Source organism: Argiope bruennichi, chromosome 5 (assembly GCF_947563725.1).
Source record: "Argiope bruennichi chromosome 5, qqArgBrue1.1, whole genome shotgun sequence".
Classification (NCBI taxonomy): domain Eukaryota; kingdom Metazoa; phylum Arthropoda; class Arachnida; order Araneae; family Araneidae; genus Argiope; species Argiope bruennichi.
In genome coordinates this window covers 109,877,728-109,885,340 of record NC_079155.1, presented here as the reverse complement: position 1 = coordinate 109,885,340, position 7,613 = coordinate 109,877,728, and the positions used below count along the sequence as shown (strand labels likewise).

At 29.4% G+C, this 7,613-nt stretch overlaps 1 protein-coding gene across 1 annotated transcript in view; it reads left to right on the top strand.

Annotated features, from left to right (window-relative positions):
* Nucleotides 1–786: 786 nt before the first annotated feature.
* LOC129969177 (ecdysone receptor-like) overlaps nucleotides 787–7,613 on the top strand; it is a 216,967-nt gene continuing 210,140 nt past the window's right edge. Inside the window, exon 1 of the mRNA XM_056083615.1 lies at nucleotides 787–1,177. The gene's annotated coding sequence lies outside the window, so the exon portion shown is untranslated. The remainder of the gene's footprint in view (nucleotides 1,178–7,613) is intronic.

The window sequence follows — 7,613 nt, the reverse complement described above, 5'->3', positions numbered from 1 at the left end:
TTTTTTTACATGTCAACGATAAAGTGCTCACAAGAATATACATTATATATTGTCGAAGGGCTCGTGTTTATAAATGCAACAAACAGAACAATGAAATTTTTTTAAAAAATATACTTAAAAACCTTTTTTTAAATTTAAAAAAATTAAATTATTGATTAATTTTTCATTAGTTAAAATTTTTTTAAGAGTAAGCTCATGCTGCCTCATTTGGTGATCCTCCATCTAACAATCTATTCTGTCGAACAATTTGAATGATTTTTACACATTCATAACGCATTTAGTTTATAGATAGTATCCAACTTGTGAATGACACCATGTATAAAAATATAGAAAAAAAAAACTTAATCGTCGTCTTAAAAATAGTATCAATTTATGGAGATTTTCAAATTCTAAAAATCTATTTTTTTTTAAACTGAAGCAGCAATAAATTTGAAAAAAAAAACAAAAAAACATTTGCCGTGAAATTTGTAGTATTTAAATATTAAATTTTATTTTATAATAATTCTCCTTACTTATATAACAAAGAAAATTCCTCTTTTTCAACTTTAAAATATGAAATATATGTAAAAAAAAATTTAATAAATGTTACGAATAGTACAAAAATAAATGAAAACAGAAAATAAATGAAACGACAACGAAACCGCTGTTGCCATCCGAAATCCTTAGTGAAGCGCGTTTGTTTTCTAAGTGACTGGGGCTTGGCACGCGTTTGGCGATTGTTTGTTCTTTCACGTCGGCAACCCTAATCCGTGGTACGGGTTTCTACTCTAGTTGAGAATACGAAATCAAATGCTCTGTTACTGAATATCGCTCACGGGCAACTTTTTCTAATTGATTATTCTGTCGCATTTTCGTGCGACCAGACTGGTCTCGATATATATATATTTTTCTTAGTGTACCAGTTTTTTTATTACTCATCGATTGCTGTTACTATTGCCACAAAACATAGAAAATTTGGCGGCAAAAACTTAAGGGTTGACAGTTGTCAAAAAGTTAAAACTGTTGTGACCGTTATCACGTGTCTTCTCACGCTGTTGGCAAGGAATCTTCTTGCCTTCGCCGGCTAATTTTTGGAATACTGCACAGTTTTGAGAAATCTGTTGATGATTATTTCTGAATAAACAGAGGATATTTTGGTGTTTATTTACTTTGCAGCTGCCCCATTTGTTGGTTTTAGGTGAGTAGATCACATTCTTATATTTATAGTGACAGTTTAATTTATACTTGAATAATAATTTGGCGCACCGATAAAACTTTAATTCTTTTTTTGCGGATTATAATAATGTTGAATTTTTGTATTGTCATTTTTCTTTTCGAACTCTGTTTTGAGAGACATTCTAGTAATTATCTTGAAAAAAAAATGTTGATGTGCCAAAAAAGTTAACAATATTGCCATCATAACAGCTAAAATTTAACAGCTGTTTTATTAATTCTTGTATTTTGCTGAGCAGGTTTTCCTGAAACCGGCATCTTGACCACGAGGTCGCGTTAAGGAAATTTGGGGTCACCAAAACATAGCCGATTTATTAATAAATTTAAACATAAATTATTATAAAATACATTTTGTTATGTTTTATATCACTAAGATTTCAAAAAAAATGAGTGAATGAAATATAATTCTTTTTTTTAAATTAAAGCTTTATTCTCTTTTTTTTCAATGTTTTTATTTATATAAACAACTCTGAGGCCGCATTTTCTCTTCCTTCCTCTCCCTCATTACAGATTGATTTTACTTGTAACATGTGATCGTAAACTGAAAAAAGTATTATAAGCTTTTTCTATTAAATGTTATTATATTTGATAAATAATTATTCTGGATATTTACTTGCGTAAAACATAGAATCTAATTTGAAATTGCCTCTTTTTTCTATACAGTTTTTATCGTTTGTAACAGTACATAGATATATATTCATATACCTTAAGAATGATAAGCTTAATCATGTCCATTATTAAATAATTCCATGGAATTTTGGAAAAAAAATATTCTTTAGACCATTTAACGATATCGAAATACATCTGTTTGCTAAATCTGAAAACAAATTTTGCAACATATTAGAAGTTAGTATATTCGTCATAATAATTTGAATTGCAGAAAAAATTAATTTTGATTTATTTTATATATTAAAATAGTTGATCAGTGACTCGCTATTATATACAACTTAAAATCTTAGGTTGTTAAGTTATAAGTAATTTTATGATATTGTAATACATTTAATATCCGAATTTACATTAAATATAAAAGCTTATTAAATGTACAAGTAATTTATGAAATAAATATGCAAGCTCATTATACAAATTATTAAATTTGCTTAGATATAAACGTTTATTAAAAGAATTATTCAGGAAATCTTTTTGTTTTCATTCGAAAAGAAATCAATTTATAAATTTAAAACGGAGGTTGCCGAGTAGAAGTAGCAGTTGATGTAGACGATGATTGTCGAAATAGTATTTAATTCTTCTTTTATATTAATTATTTTTGTTTGGATTGTTTGGTATTTGTGCTCTTAACATTTTGCCAGTCAGAAGTAATTTCAGTCATCAGCTCTTGTCCATTGAATTAATTATAAACTTTATTTTAAGTGAAGAAGTAAAAATACCCTATCCATCGATTCAACGCTCTGCGAGCTATTTTTGGTTACAGTGAGGCCTAAAATAATATGAATGAGCTCGTTTACGTTTGTTCTTGAAAGAAAACCCCGATACGCCAGTTCTGAGCATATTCTTTCCCATGTTTTTAATGAACACTGAGAGTATAAACAAAGGTTGCCATTGGCGACAAACTCTGGGTCGTCGTGGTATTTCGCTTGTAAGGGTGGGTGGGAAGTAACTAAAACTTCTCCCTCTCGAACAGGGGTTATTTCCCCACCCTTGTTGCCAAAAATAAGTAGATGTTCCGAGCTGACACGACAGCTGCTCCCTCTCCTCCTGTTGAATGGAGTTCCATTTATTGTTATTTTTTTTTCAAGTTTCACTCGGGGGAGGGGGTTGTAAGAGGTCAGGGGTTACATCGGCTTGCTCCAATGGTCACCGACTGTGTGGCCACGTGAAGACAGGATATAACGAAGAAGTTTCTCTTTCACTTGAGGGCAGTTATGTGCGGTGGATTTTGACCATTGAAGGTGGATATTTTTTGGACGTTGTTGAATTCTTGAGTTAGGCTTAATTTTTTTTAGTATAAAAGGTTGTAAGAGATGGCGTTTTGGTATGTACATATGTATGCTTTGTTGTTATTGTTTAATTAATTTTTTTTTTGAATTCAAATGAATTTACTACTTTGAGTTACGCTGAGATACTGCAAATTGGGACTACAGTTTGTAACAGCATTTCTGAGGCATTTCAATATTCTAGTTTAGTTCTATCAATTTTTTTGAGAAAATATTAGTATTTATTTTAATTGTGAAATGATTTAAGTTAGTAAAATACAAAGTGGATAGATATTTAATATATCCTTGAATAATTTTTCTTAAAAGGGGTTATTTCATGAAATTTCTTAAGATTTTAAACGTATTGAGGCTATTAAATTACTAACATTTTCTGTATGCTGTAAAGTTGTTAATGACAATCAGAACCGCATATCCTCATATATTTAGCATATTAAAATTCAAATTCTGATGTAAATACATTGAAATGCATATTTCAGAGTTAGTATGTGATTCTGAGCGCAAAACAGTATCTAGAGAACTGTGATTACAAAAGATTCCATCTCATTACGGCTTTGGATAAACTGTTGTAAGAGAAAATCAAACGAATTCAGAATCTGATTTTTTTTATTACATTTTTTTATTACATTTTTATTACATTTTTTTTTTTATCCCAGGACTTTGAAAAACATTTCAACTTTAACCTTCATAATCGTAAATAAGACATCTTTACTAAAAGCTGGAAAATCTTTTCTGTATTTCATTTCACATCATAGTGTTCGTATATAAAAATTGATATAAATTATCGGCCTTAAAATTGTGTCTAAAAGACTTCTGAAATCTCTTTTTTTAAAAATTCAAATTTTATTTCATGTGATTTATTCGAGACTAAAAATTATAACAATGTGGACAAGTATTCAAGTTATGCGGCTTCGTCATCAATTTAATGTGTATATTAATTAGTGCAAAAAGAAATTGGTATTCGAAATGAAGCTTCCATTCTGCATTTCGTTAATGATCAAGTTCAGGTACTAATTATTCAATGGAAAGTGTTGTTTCTAGGAAGGCTATATTATAATTTTAAACAGTTAATGTAGTGCCAACACTTTTGCACTACACTTAATTACTTTGCACTACTTTTGCACTTTCCTGTTATATAATTTTGACTTCATAGCCAATATCTATAAACAGTGGTAATATGTATTGTATTCCTGTTTCAAAAATGCATAATAAAAAAAAGTTCATCCTTTAACTCGATTTGAATTAGATATATTTTTAGTTGCAAGGGTTGCGATTTATATTATCGAGTAGCTTAAATTTTTCAAAAAATCCTTTTTTTTTTTTTTTTTTTTTTTTTTTAGAACGCAAAACATAATTTATTTCGGTTTTTGTAATGTGCGTAATCAAAATAAATATGTAAGTTTTCTGTAAAATGATTTTTAGTTTTTTTATCAGTATATAATAATAATTTTTTTTTTTTGTTAAATTTCTTCGCAATTAAATGTAAACAAAAAAATTCCTCTCTACAAGCTGGAAGGCAAATTTAGATTCCTTTACATCTATGTCGCTATCTGGCAATATAAAATTGTTGATGTCAAATTTAGGGTATGAAAATCACTTTTCAGCCCCTAACTGAAAAGATATTGCAGATATAAAAAAAACTTTAAATACAAAAGTTGTTCATCTAAATAAGACAGTAATTTGACTAATTAATTTATTTTTCAAACTCCAATATTAAGAAAAGTTATAGCGAAATGAAAATTTCAACCCCCCATTTCCACATCCTTTGAGCTAGATGGGACATTTGCGTACTCGTCCGAGATTTTACATTTCTAACGACATATTCCAAGCCAATTAAATTCTTAACAAAATTACTCTAGCTATCCTAGTTCACAAGATAACATAGGCAAAGCGGTATACCCATATTATATATATATATAATATATCTTAGTCTAATTTAAAACTTAATTACTTTCCTAATTTTATCTTAATTTAACCCACATTAACTTCATTCTAAAATGTTCTCTTATTTTCTGATCCAATTTCTACTTTTTTATTGAACGCTCTCCAAGTGAAGGGATAAAAATCCTTAATGATAGCAACATTTTTTTAAAGATACCTAAAATTCCCTTACCTAAATCGACACGTATCAAAGAAATTCCTATAAAATTTTCATTGTAAAATGAGATTGAAGGAAAAATTTGTCTCTTTTGCTCCTGTATCGCGATGTAGACTGATGTATTCCTTATCACTTATTTTATTATATATAGTATACCTCTCATGATGGAATAAATCAAAGTTTTAAAAATTCAAAATAGTCTTCTCTTTTCGGTCACACATTTGCTGAAATATGTTTTACGCATGCGCATGCGTACGCACAAGCACAAACTTTTGAACGAAGAATGGTTTTGGATTTTAGGGATCACGATCGGTAAGAAACTGAAGGAATTGTCCGATGTCTTGTCATGAGAATCATTACAGTAGGTAATATTCCTATTGGAACCTACCTAAAAAAAAGCAAGTTTTCGTATATCTTTTTTTTCCAGACATTAGATGGTGGAGGGATGAGAAATGTTTTGCCTTAGTGAGGCTGTATACCATCGAAATAAAGTCCGATTCTTACAGGTGAAAAGTAAATATGTTTTTAGAGGGCACATTAGGTGGGTGGAGTGCGCGTTCTTTTCTTCCTTTTCTCAATATATATATATATATATATATATATATATATATATATATATATATATATATATATAATAATAATAATAATATTATATTTGGCAAGGGTGGGGAAAAAAGTGGCAATTAATTCAGGTTTGTAAATATTATTTTCTTGTTTCATGTTTTTACACAATCATACAACATGCTAAATATACAAAATGTAATATCCAGTACCGTTTATCAATATATTTTACATTTTTTAGAATGTGGTTTCACCGAAGGAACATTATTTTTAAGCAGATAAAATCTTAATAAATGTTCCACACAAAAACTCCGATCGTCTTTCTACATGTAGGACGTCTCTTGTACACAGTAAAGACATTATGAAAGAAAAAAAAATGCTTTAATAGAGAATTCAACAATATCAGCTTAAAGTAATCCATATTTATCTGTAATAACCAGACAAAGAACTATACGATGTGCTAACTTCAGTAATCTACATATACCACTCTTTCTTTTTGGATTCTTTACGAAATCAATCGATGTGCATATTAATAGATTCATTAGTGTTAAATAATTTTCTGTATAAATCATTAATTATATTTGCATTGTGTATAGCCGGAATTTTCATTAAGGGTAGTTTATAAAAATGTGATAAATATCAAGTGGCCTGCATCCTTTAAGATGTGAAGCATTGCTTATCACTTAGAAAAGAAAAGGACGTGACGTCACATCATGTGACCTTTTGCATGCGACTGCATGTTAATAGAATTAATGCCTTGATAATAGAATTAATGCCTTTGCATGTTAATAGAATTAATGCCTTGAGCTTTTGATTTTAATATGAGCTAGTCGCCTTTGGCGAGCAGCTGGTTCGTCTGCAATATTTATTTATTTTCAATTAATTCTTTAATCATAATTTGATATTTATGATATTCTCTATAAAATAAACTGTTCTATGTCTTTTATACTTGATGGTACTTTATAAGTACCATGACTTTAAAACATAACCGCCTGCTTTACCTATCTTCTATTTGCACGGTGTTTTCCTTTGGATTGTCACATCACTTTCTTATTCCTTAACTAAACCGTACAAATAATGAACAGAATCTTTTTCCTTCATTTTAAACTATGTAAGAAAATCGTGTAATTAAATATTTGAAGAAACAATGGAAATGGTTTGAATCTCATTACAATAATAAGATGAATTGTTAAAAATTGTACCAAAAAAAAAAATGTTGAAATCCTGAAAAAATTCATGGTTAAATTTGGATCCTTAAAAGCCCCCCCCCTCCCCCCATTTTCCAATATTGAAAGAATTATTTTTTTTTACAATTATCTTTTTAAAGACTATCGTAGAAAAACGCCAAGACCTCTTGAAATTTCTAATTACAGTTCCAAAATTGATCGCTTCGAAGTTGATATTCCTTCTCGAAAATGTATTTCGGCGAAATTTGGTAGCTTTGGGTGAAACGGCCTGTCCTATGGAGCGCCAGGCACACACGTGCACAACCCACATATTATTATATAGTAGATTTATTAAAAAGATAATTATGAAAAGTAGCTTCCAGAAAAGAATTATGAGGGAGACGAGGAGTTGTCCTGAATGCTGAGTATTGAGGGGAGGCATATACGGTTTCATGCATATATTGGCGGACTTATATTTGAGAAAAAAATACTTATTATTATTCTCTAAGAAACTTAGTTGGTTACTCGAAATGAAAAAGCTCATTAAGTTACACACCTGCTTATTCGAGAAATTTAAACAAGTACCGACAGTGAATGCGCTTCTTTATTAACTCTCCTATTTGGACT